Genomic DNA, 19230 nt, shown 5'->3' with positions numbered 1-19230 from the left:
ATTGGAAGGGGTTGAGGGGTCGGCACCGGGTTTTTTAAGGATGGGGATGACTGCCGCAAATTTATGGGCAGTGGGAACCGCTCCAGATTTAAGTGAGTCGTTTAAAAGTGTGAGGGGGGGGGTAGGACAGTGTAGGAAGATTTCTCGCAAAATGCGGGCAGGGGCGAAGTCAAGGGGGGAAAAAGTGTAGCTGTGGTCAGGGGGGGAAAGGAAGTGAATTTGGAAATAATGGCGGGAGGGGAGGAATTAATGAAAGCAGGGGAAGGGGGAGAGATATTAGCCTTGATTTTTGCGACCTTATCAACGAAAAAATCGTTGAGGGAGTCGCAGAGCGGTTGAGAAGGAGGGATCAAGGCCGTGGCTCTGTTAGATGAGGCAAGCTCATGTACTGTGGCAAAAATCTCTTTAGATTGAGATTCAGCTGCTAGTATCCGGTTTGAATAAAACAGGGTCTTGGCATCAAGTATGCTTTGTTTACTCTGGTGCCAATTTTGTTTTCACTTTGTGACGCACTTAGCTTTTCCTTGAAAACCATTACAAAATTGTTCTCCTTTCCACAGCCTTTGTATACTTGTTCAATGGTGGGACATTTTCCTTTGTGTGGAAATGAAAATCCACATCTAAAGCACAGTTTTAGAGGACTGACTCATTTTTGACACCTCCGGCCTCCAGGTCAGCAGCTTGTCGATCAGCACGTTCCTCAGCTCTGGCAGCCATGAGAACTCTATCTCCAGACTAGGGGTTTCTCTCAGCATTTGTCATCTGAATGAATCTGACAGACATCAGTTAATAACTCAGAGGCGTATAGCTTCTTCGTCATTGAATTAATTGAACTTACAGTGTTTGATGAGCGTATCAAGAACAATTTCATTGTTTCACCAGCTCTCGGTCATTCCTGACTGAACATATATCTTTCATAATCGACAGTCAGCAATAGATTTAACTTGAGATTTAACACTACTTTGATTTGACAGTATGTGACTTTGTCAGGTCATGGCAATTTCTTTATTTCCTCTTTTACTCCTTCACCAGCAAGATTTTTGAGGTATTTGACTATCTTTTTGTTGTTGGTTTCGTCCATCATCAAATGCGCTTTGTTTTAACAAGAATACATCATTGCCACCAAAATGTTACAGGGCAGTTTCAATCTAGGCAGTCCATTTGTCACCAATGCTATGCTTTTTAGCAGTGTTGAATGAAGGTTGTGGTTTCAGAAAGGCAGCCGCTGTGTACCTTACTGCTTGGTACTGTTGAGGAAATTATTTCCTGTTCAGATAGCGCTTGATGTGCATTCCTGCCAAAATTCCCGGCTTTGTATTTTAACTGGGTGTTGCCTAACCTAGTCACCGAACGCATTGCACCTGCTTCCTCCTTTACAGTAAATACTGGTCTTGTTTCTTTTACCTGTTCTTCACCCTTCTGCATGGTATCTGGTTTTTACTGCCTTTAGGGCTTTGCTGTATGTGGCTATTTCTGCTGTTAGCGGTCTCTCTGTATCTGGTTGTTTCCACCTTTATCGTTCCATACAATTTATGGCTCAATGTTGCATAGTGGCTCAGTACCTCTTTCATGTCCTTACTAGCAGATTTCTGGCCAAGGAAGAGGAAGCTTCTTAGTGAGGCTTCATTATCATCAAATGCTTTACAGTGGCTGGAGTGGCGCTTTGACTCCACATGCGCCAAATGTCTATCTTCACTTCGACTGAGGCACATGTGGCATGCACGAGCAGTTTGCTGGACCATGGCAAACTCTTTGGGAGAGCCCAGTCAATCTTCAGGTTATGTATCCCCTATCTCTTCACCAGTTGGAGCGTCCGGCCCAGCCTGGGTACGCGTAAATGAATACACCACATACAAAGCTTAATATTACACATCTTTATTCTTGTGCATGTACGTGCGAATTCAACGTTCTGAACACCACACCCAAACACATCATAGTTCTTCAGAGTCCATCCAGAACCAAAAGTCTCCCATCATCGCTAACTCACAAGACACTACAATGTGTACAACTCTGACTGTTACAGATTGGTGGTTATTCCTGCCATTTTGGGGACATCCACAGAAAAGTAAGGTTTTACTTGGACAAAACACTGACACACGCATACTGGTGGTAATATTTGTAATTTTGGAGCCATCTGTGGCATGCAATGGAGATACACGGACATGCAGCTAGAGTCTGCCCATCTGCAGCAGGAGTACTTATGAGTATTTGATGGAAATGACCAACAAATGTTTGGGCATCAAATCTGTTGCAATTCAGGAAACATATTACATCCAATGATTTTCAAACATGTCAGCTGCCACTGATAAGCATCCAGTGTATTTCCTCAAACCTAGTTATAAACATGCAACAGTCGTCTGCAAACTGGAGGTAGTTGCAGGTTTGGGCTTGTGGAAGTCTTTTCACAAATATGCACTAAACAAATGAAATGAGCTTGCACCCTGGAGGGGGCTGCACACACATACTTCGAAGGGGTGTCTATACATACACCATGAGTGAGCACCTTACAGGTAAATGAAAAATGCTCCTATTAAAATAAAAGCATGTATCTGACCAGAAGCTCAGGAACACAAAAAGAATCTAATGTTAAATAATGGATAGCAGAGGCTCGAAGGTTTGGAGGCTTCCCTTGGCAGGTATGACAGGTAACACTCAACTGTTCTCCCTAAGGTGGGTGATCTGCCATTGATCAACAGACTCACTGTGGTATTCACAGGTATTATGCCTGGTACATAACACAGCGAAGCTAATGAGACAAAGTCAAGTCAAAGTGGAGCTCTTTGTTAATTTACAGAAGACCTGTAGTCAGTAGGTTGACAAGCCTTTGCGCATTAACAAACGTAAAGCTTCACATTTGTGTATTGGTCTCAGCACTGTCCGAGTCCTTTGTGCCTCCTGAGATTATACTCCAGTAGACTGCGAGTGGGCGTTTTCACCAAAATGGTCAGAGTAGCAGAAATTAGATTGTTTATTTATTAGACGACTAATGGCATCAAAAGGCTCCCCCATTGTTCAATTCCTAACCCCTCAACAACCTCTTATTTGCTCTTCACTTGGCATGGGAAGGAAAGTGAGTAGAAACTACAGAATGCAAAGATAACCCATTGAGCTCTGGTACTTTCTCCTCCTGCCCCTATTCTCCTGGCTCATGAGTCTACTGGTACCAAGCCAGTGCCAGAAGTACCAAATCCGATTAGCGCCAGGAAACCTATGGTGACAGTGCGCTCAAGAAATTTGTTATAACATAACATATCACACACAATCCTCCTCCTCCTCCTCCTCCTCCTCTTCCTCCTCCTCCTCCTAGAACACACCTACGTGCCACACAGTTGTTTAGGGGCATTATGTTAGTGAACAGTACTTTTAAGAAACATTACCTCTACAGAAGTTATGAAGGGAATAGTTTTCATAGCAATTATTAGACTAAAATTCTGAACAACTCTTCTACATAGCACACACTTCTCAGGGGCATTATTTTAATGCATAGCGATATTAAAGAAATTATTTTGATACTTGATATAATAGTAATTTCATTAGAACGGTGCCCCTTATGTTGTTTTGTTTTAACGAAAACGTTACAATCCTCTCGCAGGGGTGAATGGTTTAAGATTATGATCTAAGAACAATGGTTTAAGATTATGACCTGTAAACAAACAAATTGTACTGGACTGTCATCCATTACCAAGCATACAAGACTTACTCCCTAAAATTCATGGGAGTAAGTTGCTCTCTACATTAGATTTGAATCTGGCCTATCACCAGATAGAACTTTCTGAAAATTCCTGTCATATCACTACCTTCATTATGCGTAAAGGAACCTACAGGATGCCTTTGGTTTAGCTTCTGCCACCTTGGTGATCCAGAAATTGATACATATCTTATTTGGGGGCATTGAGGCGGTGGCCTTTCAGGATGATATTCTGGTGTAACCTGATTCTATTACCAAACATAATCGAATTTTAGACACTTTTAGGCATTCTCAAGTGAAGGGGTATGACTGTACAACTTGGAAACTATAAGTTTTGACTCACAAAGTAGAGTATTTGAAGCACACAATTTAACAAGATGGCATACCAAGTTGATCGGTTGAAGTACAAAAGAGAAGCAACAACACCTTCGGACAAAGATATACCTAGGCTATTCCTAGGTCTGTGTGTGTTTTATTCTCACTTTGTAAAGAATTTTTCATCAGTAGCGGCTCCTTTAAGACGTTTATTACAAAAAGGAGTTGCATTTATATGAGAGCAGAAAAATGACATTGCATTTCAAAATATGAAGAGTGTCATAATTAACACTGCTACTCTGTCTAATTTTTCGGAAACAACCCCATCTTAATAATGGATGCCAGTGCATCTGGTTTGGGTGCTGTTTTTTCACATCCCAAAGGTAACAAGGATGGCACCACTGCATTTGCTGAACTGAATTATTCTACTATTGAAGGGGAAGCCGAGGGGGGGGGGGTTAACCAGGCAAATAGCCGTGCAGACGTGATCTGCATCGGCTCTGCCGCCACAGTGCCACCGAGATTCGGAGGGCTAACCAATAAGGTGTTCAGCAATCCGAAGAGCCTGCGGCACCGGGAACGCAACGGAGCCGAGTTTGTGCCTTGGGGCGGCCAGAGTGTCTACGAACCGGACACTGAGCAAGACGCGCCCGCTGAGGCAAGATGGCGACCGTGACCCTCACAACGGTGTGAACAGGAGCACATTGGGCGGAAATTGAAAATTTACCACCAAGCCCTGAGGATATAACACATTATCCATACCGCAGGACTCATCGTAGGCAGTCGGAGACCCACATACCCCACGGAAGAGTGACAAGCAGGGGCCAGCAGGAAGAGAAAGCCGGAGAAGTGAGTGGGACTGATCGCGACCGGCGGACCCGATGAGACGGAGCACATTGGGTGGAAATAGAAAATTTACCACCAAGCCCTGAGGATATAACACATTATCCATACCGCAGGACTCATCGTAGGCAGTCGGAGACACACGTACCCCGCGGCAGAGTGACAAGCAGGGGCCAGCAGGAAGAGAAAGCCGGAGAAGTCAGTGGGACTGACCGCGACCGGCGGACCCGATGAGGCGGCCCGCAATGACTGGTTTGAGCGGAGAGGCCGATTAGCACCAGCGGAGACCGGTATAACAGCGGAACAGGATATAATGAGACCCCTGAGCAGCAGGATTTAGGAGATTAGCCATAGCACCAGTACATCAGGAACAAGACGCCTGACCTTAAGATGGCGGCTTTAACCCAGTGAATCTGAGCGGCCCACAACGAGAAATCTGGTGGAGAGGGAATTATAAAAGCACCAGAAACTAAGAGGAGGCAACTCCCAGGACACGAACACCTGATAGGGAGCCAGAGAGTACAGGGCAATAGCGGAATCGCCTGACCTGGACATGGAGGACGAAGCACCACAAAGGTAACGAGGCCTTCAATATAGAGAGTTCGGGCGCCAACCAGTGTAGTGGAAGCCGACTGAGGTGGTGAGCAGTCTGCACCACGGGGATGGATGCCCAAGAAGCCAAGAGAGATGGTGGAAGAGCAAAGGGGCCACTGTACACGCGGAGGAACACCAGAAGTACTGCAATTCAGCCCCCAGAGGGTTGAGAAGCATAAGCTCTTGGGCAACAACTGGAGAAAAGCAGGTGTCCTCCATTGGAACAAAACAGGTTACACCTGTGCGGTTTAAAGGAAAGGGACGAACGGACGGATGGCCAAGGAGCAGAAAAATCTAGAACCTACCAGAAAAACACCCATGGTGAGAAGGGAGACCGCCCCTATGCCCCAGAAAAAAGGAAACAACAGTGTCCAGCTACTTCACCCCAACAGAGAAAAAAGACATGAACGCGAGACCAGATACGGAAGGAGGTATGGTTCTCACCGGGTATGATTTGCTCACCTCCCTCAGGGATTTCAAAGCAGAACTCTGCATGGAATTGAAATTAGCCATGGCGGCTTCTCTGGAGCAACTTAAAGCGGATATGTTGGACTGCATGGCATCCATACAACAAGATGTGGACTCCGTGGGAATTAGAGTCTTCGACATAGAATCCAAGATGCAAGAACTCGACAAAAGTGCCTCAGATACCAGGGAATCGCTATAGAAACTCCGCTCCCAATTGCAAGTGGCTCTGCTGAAAGGGGAAGACCTCGAAAACAGGTCCTGAAGGGACAACATACAGATCCGAGACCTGGAAGAAGGAGCGTAGAGGGTCTAGATCTGGAGGCCTCTGTCTGTGGTCTATTCACAGAAGTGCTGGGTTCAGGGCACACAAAAATAAAAATCGAGCGAGCACACAGGGTCGGACGGCCGACATCCGGCAATGACTGGCGCATGAGACGTCCTAGTCAAACTTCATTCCTTCAAGGTCAAGGAGGCAATCATGCTGGCCGCACAGAAAAAAGGCAAGGTAACCTACCAGGACTATTCTTGCTCCCTATAGCGCAGGCCACCCTCCAGCGGCCCCAGCAATTCAGGCCGGTAACCGAAAAATTGCAAACAGACAACATTCGATATAGATGGACTTAACCTTTTGGCCTTCCGTTCGAACTCAATAAAACAAGGGACATCACAGAATTAGAGGAAGCGATGGACCTTCTTGGGCTGCAGCCGCTGGACCCAGAGACGAACAGTGGTCAAACAACTAGACCCGGTACAGGCGTCACTCAGAACAATCCCTGGCAAACACAACGGAGAGAACGCAACACAAAATACTAGCAGGGATACGGACAAAGGGTTTGCTGAACGGATACACTGGGAACACTGGTGAGATTTGGCCGACTTTATATCTTAGAAGGAGGATGGGGTGATTTAGGACAAAGCCAGAGACTTCCAGCACTGACTGGATGTTATCTCTATGGATGCCCACACCTCCCAGAAAGAGTAACATTGATGGTGGTTCTCTGAGAATACACCTTGTGTAAGTACTGAGACAGAAAAGACGCACTACTGTGGCTGCAGGCACTGGACGGAACGCATGTTGTAATAATTGGTAACTACCTAACTCACAAAGAGGGGGGTCATTGGACCCCTTTACGTTTGTGGATAATGTTTTCGCAATACTTGTTTGGGGGGTTTTTCTTCTTTTTTTCTTCTCTTTTCTTCTTTATCAGTTGGGGTAGGAGAGGCAGGTTCAAAGATGAAAAGGGATGGGCGAAGGCACATCCTGGGAGGAGGAAACAAACACACATTCTGGTGGGTTGGAACAGCGAGAGTGGGTGCCCGTGGGGTTCAGGAGAGTAAACAGTCATGGTCTTGCAGGTATCGTGGAATGTGCGAGGACTAAACTCGCCACTCAAGGGACAGACTTTTAAAAAATGCACCTGCAAAAGAAGGACACAGAGAGGCTAAAGCATAGGAACTATCCTCTAATATATCAATCGGCGGCACACACAAAACAGCTGTAAGGAGGAAAATCCGACAAGGAGTGGAGGGTAGTCCTAGTAAAGGGCAGGCTAAATGGGAAATGGTGCATATTTGTAGCAAGATACGCCCCAAACACTGGCCAACCCACTTTTGTGGATAATCTCTTGAATCTGGTAGGAGGGTTCAAGGAAGGCCAGATTATTATGATGGGGGACTTCAACCTCATGTGGCACTCGGAACTAGATAGCTCACATGCACAGAGAGCTCACACAGGCAGTTTCCTGAGAAATATTAAAAAGAAAATACACGACTTCGGTCTAAGAGAGAGTTGGAGGATAACATATCCTACCATGAAAGATTTCTCTTTTTACTCCCACGTGCACCACACTTATTCCTGCTTAGATTACATTTTCATAAGTCAGCGAATATTGGGCACCCTACAGGAAGCTAAGATCTACTCCATAAGAGAGCCTGCGCAAAGAAACAAATCTTTTATCTTTCAGAAAAAAGCTAAAAACAGTGTTGTTTCAGGAGGCTTGGGGTACTGCCTAACTCTCTTCCCTCTAGCATGGTGCTCACTCTCTGCAAAGCGCTTAGAGACCCCTGGGTGATAAGGCGCTATAGAAATCTAATATACCAATACCAATACCATAACAATCTCTGATCATGCACTCACATCGATATGCCTTCATTAGGGTTCCTCTCCCCCCAGGTCTCCAGGATGGTTTTTCCACGCATCTATTACACGGGATAGGTTTCTAAGGGACGAGCTGAGAAGGACAATTAAGGAATTTGTTTTCAGCTGAATCATCTGTAAGATACTTCACCACTAAATAACTAGGACTCCTTTAAGGCGTACTGCAAGGCAAGTGTATGGAACTTTATTCTAGATTAAACAAACAAAGAGTTAAAGAGCGCACAGACCTGGAGACAACCCTAAAAGCAGCAAGCTGGTACACAAACAAACACCGACACACACCAAATTAATAGCTCTAAAAGGGAAACTCACTGCTATATACACAAATAGAGCAGAACTCACATTCCTCCGTCTGCGCCTTCTCTCTTATGAGTGTGGCAACAGAATAGGATCCCATCTAGCGAGGCAACATAGGGTGAAAAGGGAGCAGGAATATATAGGGGGATCCGTGATGAAGGGGGCACCCTTCATGATTTTGAAGAATCCAAGGCACGACTCTTCGCATAATTCTACGAGGGGTTGTATCGATCATCGTCCACAGAAGCAGCGGGCCAGGACGTTTACCTTGACTCAGTGACCCTCCCACAGGTGACCCAGGCCCATAAAGCGATTGACGATCCTATATCTAATGAGGAGGTACAGGCGGCAATATCTGCGCTTACCTTAAACTCATAAATCACAGGGGCCGGTTGGCTTTACGGCTCATTTCTGTAAGACATATGCTGCAGATATCAAACCTCACCTGACAAGGCTGTTTAACTATATGGCCTCGGAAGCAGAGGTGACGCTTTCCATGAGGGAGGCTTCGATCACTGTTGTACCCAAAGCAGGGAAGGACCCTCAACTCTGCCCTCCTATAGGCCGATAGCACTTCTAAACATCGATGCAATAATGTACTCAAAGATTTTGGCTACTAGGCTGGGGAGAGAATGCCAGATCTGATCCATCCAGATCAATCAGAGTTTATCAAGGGGAGGCAGTCAAATGATAATGTTCGGAGGGTTCTCCATCTAATAGAAAAAGTAACTAAGTTCCACCTGCCTGCAGTACTTTTGGGCTTGGATGCAGAATAAGCAATTGACAGGGTTGACTGGTCCTTCCTTTTTCGTGCACTGGGGAAATACGGACTGGGAGAAGCATTTATTAAAATGGTGAGGGCCAATTATGCTTATCCCACATCAAGGGAGATGCTGAATGGAGCGCGATCTAATATGTTTCCCCTTACCAGAGGGACAAGACAAGGATGCCCTCTGTCACCACTTCTTTTTGCCCTTAGTTAGAGCCCCTTGCCGCTATGATTCGAGCGACACATGAAATAAGTGGGATCTGCTTTGGGTCGATAGAACACAAGGTTTTGCTGTTTGCAGACGATGTTCTGCTCACAATGTCGTCGCCTCGAGCCTCACTGAGAGTGTTCCTGGAAGAGCTTCAGGCCTTTGAGGAGGTGTCAGGCTTCTGCATCAACACATCCAAGTCCTCTCTACTGAATCTGACGCTACCTACTGGGGAACTGGAATGTCTTCTAGCAGACTTTCCGTACCATTGGCCCAAGCATAACATCACATACCTAGGAATCAAAATAACACTGAGGCTGGAGGGTCTTTTCCAGGCTAACTACCCTGCGCTGCTCCAACAGGTACAGCAAGAGCTGAAAAGCTGGAAAATGAATGTATATATCGCAGCTAGGCCGCATCTATGCAATTAAGATATTAAGATGACAGTTCTTCCAAAATATTTCTATCTATTTCAACCACTTCCTATATTTTTGGACAAAAACTTTCTCCCCACGAATCGCATGGAATCGCATGATGATCACACGATGCATCTGGCAGAATGGACTAGCGAGACTACCCTTCGCTCTACTCGGATGCCCCAGGAATGCAGGAGGGGAGGCCTCAACAAACTTAGAGTAATACTATAAAGCAGCTCAGCTACGGGTGATAGCCGAATGGTCCCTATGAGAATCAGATAAACACTGGTTACATATGGATAAAGCTATAGTGGGGAATACCATCTGCGACTTGCTTTGTAAAACCAAGAGGGACTGCCAATGTAATGCTTATCTCAGCACACCTACCCAGAAAACCTTGAGGCTATGGGACGCAGTAGTGGGCAGCGCAGGATGGACATCGTATCCCTCACCACATACACGATCCACTTTAACCCGGAGTATCCCCTGGCACTCAATCCAGGCCCATTTGAAGAACGGCGAAAGGGAGGTTGTCTGCGTGTCTGACCGGTATCATAATTTTGGCATACTAACCTTTGAGAATTGTCGATGGGACTTTGACCTTCTGACTTTCGAACACTATGATTGTCTGCAACTTAAACACTGGGATCTACACCCTGATATGCGAGAGGCAGCCACCAATAGAGAATTCGTAATGAGAGCGGGCACCTCGGAAGGAGTTATCTCATTCTTTTACACACTCCTCCTCGCTACTCTACACTCACCACGTCCCAGACACATCACGTTATGGGAAACCATGTGCGAGACTGAATTCTCAGAGACTCAATGGAAGTCATTATGGAGGGATAAAGTAAAAAATAATCATTTCACAGGGATGATAGAAGCTCACTATAAGATACTTTATGACTGGTATCTTCATCCGGTGAGGCTGAAAACAATAGTTCTAGAGGCCTCCGATCTGTGCTGGAGAGGCTGCGGCCTTCTAGGAGACTTCAAACACATATGGTGGGACTGCCCTACTATTAGACCTTTCTGGACAGAGATCCTAGCCCAAATTAAAGATATTCTTGGATACCCAATTAACACCATGTTGCAGTTTTCACTATTAGGAGTAAGGGCGAGATGCTAGAACATCAGTCAAAGGAAGACCAGGCAATTATGTGGATGTGCTTTGGGGCAGCCAAATTAGCAATAGCGTCAGCCTGGAGGAAAAGAGACCCCCCCGGCCCTGACCCAATGGCAAGCTCGACTATGGAGGGCAGTCATAATGGAACGAACGGCGGACATCTTTCGAGATAGTTTTAAAAAGTTGAAGTCCAGTTGGGGCCCCCTTGTCTCGTATTTATCTAGAGGTATACCACTGACAACATGCCCACCCTCTGTTAGAGCACTGCACCTATTCCAGTTCTAAAACTAGATGGACACATAGAGCAGCTCCCCATAGTCAGGTGGATGGGTCCCCCTGCACGAGCACCGTCACCGTGTTCAAACATATATACTCCTGAGATAGTAGCGATCGAATGTTGAGAGCTGCTCCCCACAGGGCACTATTGAAAGCCCCTGACATTGTCCATCCTGATTTTAGCCTCCTCCTGCTACTTTTTCTTCTATTTTCTTTAGTGCTCATTTCTTTTTGGGGTGCCACCAAGTCACTGTTAACGGTTGTGTTAGGTTGGGAGTGGGTGGGGGGTGAGGGATTTTTCTTGAGTTGATATTCACCATATTAGAAAAGTGAGCTCTATAACATATGTAAATGTGTAGGTTGAAGTCCCAGACGGTAAGACAACTGCAATTGTACAATGGCTTTGTCAAGAGTGTGGGGCAATGTATGATACTTTATTGTATGTGGTTTTGTCCATGTAATGTTGAAAATGCTCAATAAAAAGAATTTTGAGGGAAAAAAAGAAAGGGAAGCCCTAGTAGGCACTTGGTAATTGGATGGTTGAGTATTTCAGTTCTTATGTGTGGGGAAAATAACTTTACTATCAGAACTGATCATAAACCATGGATTTCCTTGTTAAATAACAGCAGAACTTGAAAAGCATCATCTAGATTGATTAGATTGTTCTTCTATCTATAAGACTATAACTTCAATGTAACCTAAATTCCTGGGCAATTTAATATGCAAGCAGATAGTTTATCAAGGTTATCAATTGAAGGCAAATAGAACGGGCTATTGGAAGACAAAGAGAGTGTAGTTAAATCAGTAAGTGCTGTGGGTTCTCTTATTCAACATGCTATTAGCAAAGATGAGTGGTGTAAAGCCCCACAAGAGGATGTAAATTGTGTAAAGTCAATGATTTTATTGCCTCAGCATGACCAAATGAAAAATCTTAAAATTCAGAAGAGTTTTCTGGCAAGTCAAAGGGGAATTATTTCCTGAAGGAAATCAAGTTTTGAAAGTGTCTTGTTCTGTCCCACTGAAAGAGCTACGCAAGATACTTATGTCATTGGCACCTAATGGACACATTGGTGAATCGGGTACAAAAAAGAAATGAAGGGAACTTTATTGGTGGCCTTTCATGGATGATCAGATTTCAAATTTTGTTAAAAATTGTGAACAGAAGAATACCAATTCATAAATTAAGTTTCATGAATTTCCATTGGCACATTGGAAAGAACTTGCCATAGATTTGTAGGGGCCTTATGAAGGCTGGTCGTTTGGAAAAACCTATGCTCTCATTGTCATTGACTATTTTTCAGTGGGCAAAATTGAAGTGGATTTGTAGTTCTATTACAGATTTTGTTGTTGATTTTTTTTGGGACATTGTTTTAGAAGGGAGAGTATTCCAACTTTCAATGTCTGACAATTGAGTACAATTCACTTAAAAAAAACGTCATGAATTTTTGAAAGAATTTGGTATTATGCATAAACAATCCGCCCTTTATTAACCCAATATGAAGGGGCAGGCTGAGAGGTTTAATAAAGTGGTTGCGGAAGGTGTTCAGCTAGCTTTAAAAGTGGGACATGATGTAAATAAAACATAGCAAATTTTATATGGGCTCATCACTGTACCCCACACAATACCACAAGAGTTACTCCATTTGAACTTCTTTAACGAAAGAAACCCTGTACTGTGCTTAGGCCCAAATGGCATATTGGTAATTCAAAACCTCTTAACTTGGAAAAAATGTACAATTGTGGTAGGGGAAATGTAAATTTGAAACACCAGAAAGCAAAATTAAATATGTTGGAGAAAAGCATACTAACTTAAATGTTGGTGATTTGGTCAAGATTGCTAACTTTAATTTGGTTAAGATAGATGAGACCGAATTTTCAAAGGTTTACAAAATTGTAAGAGTTGGTAAAACCATGGTACTGTTGAATAGTGGATGTTGGCCGACTAATACACACATTGTAAAGAACCATGCGAAGAAAGAGAATGAGGAAGAAGAAAACATTATTAGCTTTGATTATGACTGTCACAAACAATGCAAAAATGTTCATGGCATTCTCCTAACACTAACGAAAATTAAAACAATATGAATGGATCATCATCTGCATTACAACCCACATACATATGAATTTGTATTTTTTTAGGCCAACCTATGATAGATGGAGTTTTTGCAATAGTTAGTACCATTGCTAAAACTCCATCCATCATAGGCTGACCTAATAAATTCAAATTCATAAGTTTGTAAGTTGTGTATTGCAGATGATGATCCATTCATATCGTAGGAAGCGTGTTCAACTATATTTGACACTCAGATCACAAATACATTGTTCATTGCTCACAATTTTTTTTGCTTAGCCTTCTTTGTTTACAAATTGGGTTGATCCTGATTCCAATTCTTAAGATTTGATCCCATATATATTTATGAGACATTTGGGTCAGATAAAGCAATATTGCTTAATCTCCAATCCGCAATGCATTACTGAATACTTAGAGGTCAGATAGTTTTTATCTTGGCTTTTACTAATTTCTACAACCCTTTTCTTATGATCTTTTTATGTTATTCTATGAAAATAAACTTTCTAGTTGTAAAGTGTCAAACCCTAGGGCTACATTTTCATTTTCCAACACACCACTCAACAGCAAGGGTGGATATCAAGCTGTTGAAGATGTCACTCTGAATCCTACATTAAAGGCACCAGGCGGGTTGGTCAATGGTAAATAACCTCACTATGATATCCAACATGAACCCCAAATTACAATACCTCGTTCTTGCAAATAACCACAATTTACATTTCCACAATATGGAATTCATCTACTGTAAAAAATTTAACAACAATGATTTCCATTTAATACAAAAAACTCCCAAAGTCTTGGACCGTTCACTGATTTTATCTAAGGATTTGTAATGACTCTACAAACGCAAGAGGGTGAAGCAATGGCTGTGTGATCAGGAGGTTAACCTCATGCAGTAAACACTGGAAGTTCTCCCTCCATTGTTGTAGCTTGGAAGAGCTTGGACTCTTGTCGGACTTCGATAGGCTTTGTGGACCTCTACATGGAGGATGGCTTATAGATAAGGTTAAATAAAGGGCTGGAGATGGGACTTTACATCATTGAAGGTAAAGCCCAGTTTGTGCAGGAGGTCTATTGTGGCATGGGTAGGAGCACAGAACTGCTGTTGTGCTCCCAACAGTCAGGACAGCGAGGACGTTATAGGCACACATGCCGGAGGATCTTGTGACAACAAATTAATCCCCTGATGAAGGGCTGGACAAGCCCGAAATGCATAGGGATAGGGAACCAATGAAATTTGGATATATAATTTGAACAATGAAGAGAATTGCATTGATGAAAAGCAAATATTTGTAATGAAGAAATGATTTAATATAATTACAAATTGATTTGGAATCAACTTGGTTTCTGTTCTTTGAACTTTATCATACCTTTGGTATCTACAACACGGTGCACTGGGGGACAGCTCCCATTGGGAGACTGCGATATTGTGCTGCACACTTTATCAGCCAATCACTGTGCAATATGGGAATACATGGATGTTCTCTCTTTTCAGGTGTGTGGCTACTACTGCAAGGCATTTGGAAAAAGCTCAGGGTGCAGTGGTGACCCCCGAAAGCAGCACTTACAACTGGCAACGCTGACTGCTTACCACAAACCGGAGGTAGCAACGATGGGCCGGATGAATCAGGATGTGGAAGAAAGCGTCTTTGAGGTCGAGTGCAGCCATGACGTCGCCTTGCTGTAGCAGAGATATGACATCTTGAAGAGTGACCATGTGGCAGTGTTCTGACAAAATGTACTCTTTCGGGGGTCAGAGGTACAGAATGGGCCTGAGGGACCTGCTCTTTTCGCGAATGAGGAAGTAGAGGGGATACACCTCTGAGCCCTGTAGGTGTTGTGAATCAGGCTCTATGGCCCCTTTGAGAAGGAGTGCTTGGACCTCTTCCAGAAAGAGGTATTGATGTTCTGGGGAGAGGACATGTCCGAGAGGTGGTATGTTGGGTAGTGTGGAGATGAGCTCCAGACAGTAAAGGCAGTGAATGATGTCTAACCCCCACTGGTCTCATGTGACATATTGCTGGGTGGGGAATAACATCTGAAGCGGTCTGCTGTCAAGTGTTGTGTGATCGGGGGGAAGGAATGGCAAGTCACTGTTTGGCTGGGATGGTTCCCTAGGAGGAACCATCCCACCAATAGGAACCAATAGGCACCCCTGAGGAAGCCCCTAGGGGAAGCTGGATGCATAGGAAGGATGTGGAGGCTTTGGGGGGAGGCGGGTCTGGAGCCTCCACTTTACTCAAAAGTATCCCGTAGGGAAGGTGTCTGCAAGGCGCCCTTGGCTTTCGCCGTCTCCATATCTGTCTTAACTTTCTCCAGCATCTCATCCATCTGAGGCTCAAATAGATGTTCCCCATCAAAGGGCAGGTTAAGGAGATGCTGTTGAACATCCAGCTTGAAGACAGAGACACGGAGCCAGACATGTCTGTGGAGGAGAACACTAGAATGATCCCCCAAGCAGCTGTGTCAGCAGCATTCAGGGCACACCTGATGGTCGTGTTGGAAATCAGTTTACCTTCTGTGACCAACTCACGTCCCATTTTACAGTGCTCCTCTCAGAGTTGCTGGAGGAGTTCCTCCGTTTCGTCCCAGTGGGCCCGGTCATATCTAGAGAGCAAACCAATAGAACTGGCGATGCACCAGTGGTTGGCAGACTGGGCCGTGCCATGTTTACCAGCTGCGTCTATCCTTTTACTCTTTTTTTCTAGTGGAGGGGCATCGCCGGTGCCCTGAGCATTCGCTTAATTACATGCAGTATGAACCACTAGGGACTCTGGTGGGATCTGGCCCCAAACTTAGATGGCATCTGAAAGGGAAACCTTGAACTTGTTGTCAACCCAGAGGGTAATAACCTGGGCCATAACCAGTTCCTTGAAAATGTCAGAAAAGGGCTTGAGTGTCCCCTTCACCATGGGCAGATACTGCATGGAGCGAGGAGCCAAGGAACAAGTCTCAGAGAGGACATCCTCTTCACTGGGGTCTTTATGCATCTGCAAATTGTGGTAAGAAGAGGGTTCCAGAGCTACTTCAAAAATGAACTGCCTCTTAGGAAGCAGAGTACAGAGGTTGTGTTAGTATCCAACGTGTCTGGGGGAGGTTAACAAGTTGTTTCTGGTGGGCGTCGAGCTGTTTCAGCAGTTTCTGGAGGACCAGTTCAAGGGCTGGTCTTCTGGTCAGAGCCAAATGTTTCGGCACAGACCTGGGTTTTGAGGCAGATGGTATCAGATCTGAAAGTCCGATGGGAGCCGAGCCGGGCCGAGAGCAGGTGGTGGAGAGTATGTCGGCTTCAGAATTTTCTTTGGCACCGAGCCGAAGCTGGGCATGGTGTCTATAGCGGATGGTCGGTGCCAAACTTGGCCCAACTGCAGTGGCAGCCCAGAAGCCTGCATCTGTGGGTCCAGAGTGGATGAATACCCCTTGTGGGGTAGAAGCTCAGAGTGATGTCGAGGGGAAGGGAGGGCTGTACTTACGACCTGTTGAGCCAGTGGAAGGTCTTCGATCTCTAAGTCAGAGCCAGAAATGTCTTTGGGTGAGAAAGTCTCATTGTCAGTGGCAAAAGCTCCAAATGATGTTCCCCCTCGAGGTTCTGGATACTGAAGAGGTCTGGAGTATGCTAACTGTTCCTGCACAACAGCACGAGTCAACGGGACCAGTGGTCTCGAAGGGTCTTCTTTGGCCGATAGGGCGCCACGCATCGCAAGAGTCTTCACTGTGCTCAGGTGAGAGGCCATGGGGGACTTGACACAACACTGAGGGCAATATTGAAATGGCATTTGTTCCAGCACGGGTTAGACATAAGTGCAGACCAAATGGAAGCAAAGAGCGGCCCGACAAGCGAGGCTCCACAGTACGGTAACAGGAAGCGTCAATCCAGTAGAAGAGAAAGGGGGAGACACGATCAAAGACAATACTGACAGAAAGAGGATATGTTAAGCCTGAAAAAAATCACTGCAATAGCATCGATCCGGAGCATGGAAGCACACATCCAAACCAGACGGCGGAAAGGAAACAATCTAACAATGGAGCCGATGACCATGTGCATTGGAAGCAAAAGGTTGAGTCACAGTACCTCGTGACTCCAGAAGAGTATTTCAAAGAAAAACAACTTGCAGACAATGGGATCTAACATTAGATGGCAGGAGTATGCACAGCATGCCTTGAACATTATGTTACACACAATTCCTTTACTTGGTGACACCGAGTGGCATTATTCACAGATCATTTTCTTGGTGAAAGACCATTATATATAGGACAAAGTGTCCTCAATAGTTTGGTATATGGATATTTCAAATCCCACAGGAATTCCAGACAGTATGGAGGTACAAGAGCAAAGCCTGAGTGAATGGTATTATATGATCACAGAACTGCACAGTGATATATAACTATTTAATAATAGATTATTAGGGGTACTATATTCCTTATAATATATGGCCTCCTAATTTCCTGTATGGTTTAATTTCCCTTTCTCTTTACTCCCTCATAGAAAATGTTGATGCTCTCACTTGCCTCTTTCCCGTCTACAATTTCTAATGTGCCTCTGCAACTTCATCGGCGTCACCGACTAGAAGAACTCATTATCATCTGAGTCAGGCGTTCTCAAGTTAGAACATGCTGCATTCAGAGGTCATGTCTCGCCAGCAAATCAAATCATTAAAAAGGCATGAGCAGAGCAACACAGGAGTGAAGGAGTTGATGTTTATCGGAGTTATCTCAAGCATTCCCATCCATGCTGAATAGGTGTACTGGGTGGAATAGGGACTCACCAATAGGGACTCACCAATGGCTTATGGAACAGTCTGCCTCTTATCTGGGTGCGACTGATATTGGATCTCTCCTAAGGGGATGGCATTGGCTGGTGGTCGAAAGCAGAGTGTGCAGCCATGTTCTTCTTCTATGCACTCACACCTATTACCAAAATCGGGTTCAACCTCCCTAGAAAATGCAGTCATGGAGTAGAAGCATACCGATATCCCACCAGTATCAGGACAAGCATTGGCAGAGCCAATAGGTCTGGCTTTGGCTAGCTGGTATGAAGGTTAATTGAAAAATGCATATTTACACATTACAACCATATGTCACAAACGTGGACACGATGGGTGCTGGAAACAAACAAATGTACATTTAAAAAAAGAAGCACTACACTCTATTTACTAGTGAAGTTTTTAAATTAATAGTATTATTATTCACAAAGGAGACGAGAATAAATCACCACCTATCCAGGCACTGAGGTTGCAGACAGCTACAATGTTACAATCACACTTAAACACTTCATAAACTGCCAATCAGGAGACAGATCCCAGGCTGAACACACTGTGCTGACAAGATCCTACCTATCTTCACATGATTCCTGGAGACCTTCTTCCACCTTGGAGTGACAGCAGAGACCCTCCCTCCCTCCAGGCACTGTAAAGAACTGAGTATTCCTCAACTACTCCTCTCATTGGTGAAATAACCGGAATCGACTGATGGAGCCTGAAGGAGACACTTGAGATTGCTGAAGGTTCACCCTGAAATATGACCGAATGTTTCACACTAAACTGGAAACGCATTGTAAATAAAATTAGCACTTTCTCTAAGTATCTGCCTCTTGTGTAATCTCTCAGCCCCTGTTCTGCAACCCCCTTTTCTGCAACCCCCTTTTTTTAAAAAATATCCCCGGCGTCCTCTTTCCAAAATATATTTATCATCTTTCACCTCTGCCCCTCAGCCACTCTGCTTCATCTTTATAAAATATATTTTTCTACGGCTGCCGTATGTGACATCCTCAGCCAGTTCTGATTTTACGTTATTATAAATGTGCAAGCTCTTGTCTTTCAGCCTATAAAACAAAACTACATTTCCTAGAATGTTGCTTGCTATTATGTTTCAAACAATCCAAAAAGGCGAAAATGTCACACATCACACTAGGTTTCAGAGTCCTGCACTTTTCCATCTTTTGTCCATTTTCACTCCCTCCTTTAATAACATTTATTGCAAAATTAAGTCACAGCCAAATTATTTTTCC

The 19230-nt window shown here is 44.5% G+C and overlaps 1 protein-coding gene across 2 annotated transcripts in view; it reads right to left on the bottom strand.

Annotated features, from left to right (window-relative positions):
• Positions 1-19230, bottom strand: part of LOC144756167 (E3 ubiquitin-protein ligase TRIM39-like) — a 408111-nt gene that overhangs the window by 23875 nt on the left and 365006 nt on the right. The window contains exon 8 of one of the 2 annotated variants that reach the window (XM_078645748.1): positions 12613-13606. The exons of the other annotated variant lie outside the window; for it this stretch is intronic. The gene's annotated coding sequence lies outside the window, so the exon portion shown is untranslated. Of the gene's footprint in view, positions 1-12612; positions 13607-19230 lie in introns of those variants that run through there. 2 annotated transcript variants of the gene reach the window in all.

Source organism: Lissotriton helveticus, chromosome 5_1 (genome assembly GCF_964261635.1).
Source record: "Lissotriton helveticus chromosome 5_1, aLisHel1.1, whole genome shotgun sequence".
In the NCBI taxonomy this organism is placed as follows: Eukaryota; Metazoa; Chordata; class Amphibia; order Caudata; family Salamandridae; genus Lissotriton; species Lissotriton helveticus.
Note: the sequence above shows the minus strand (reverse complement) of the source record. Positions and strands in the feature narration are given on the sequence as shown.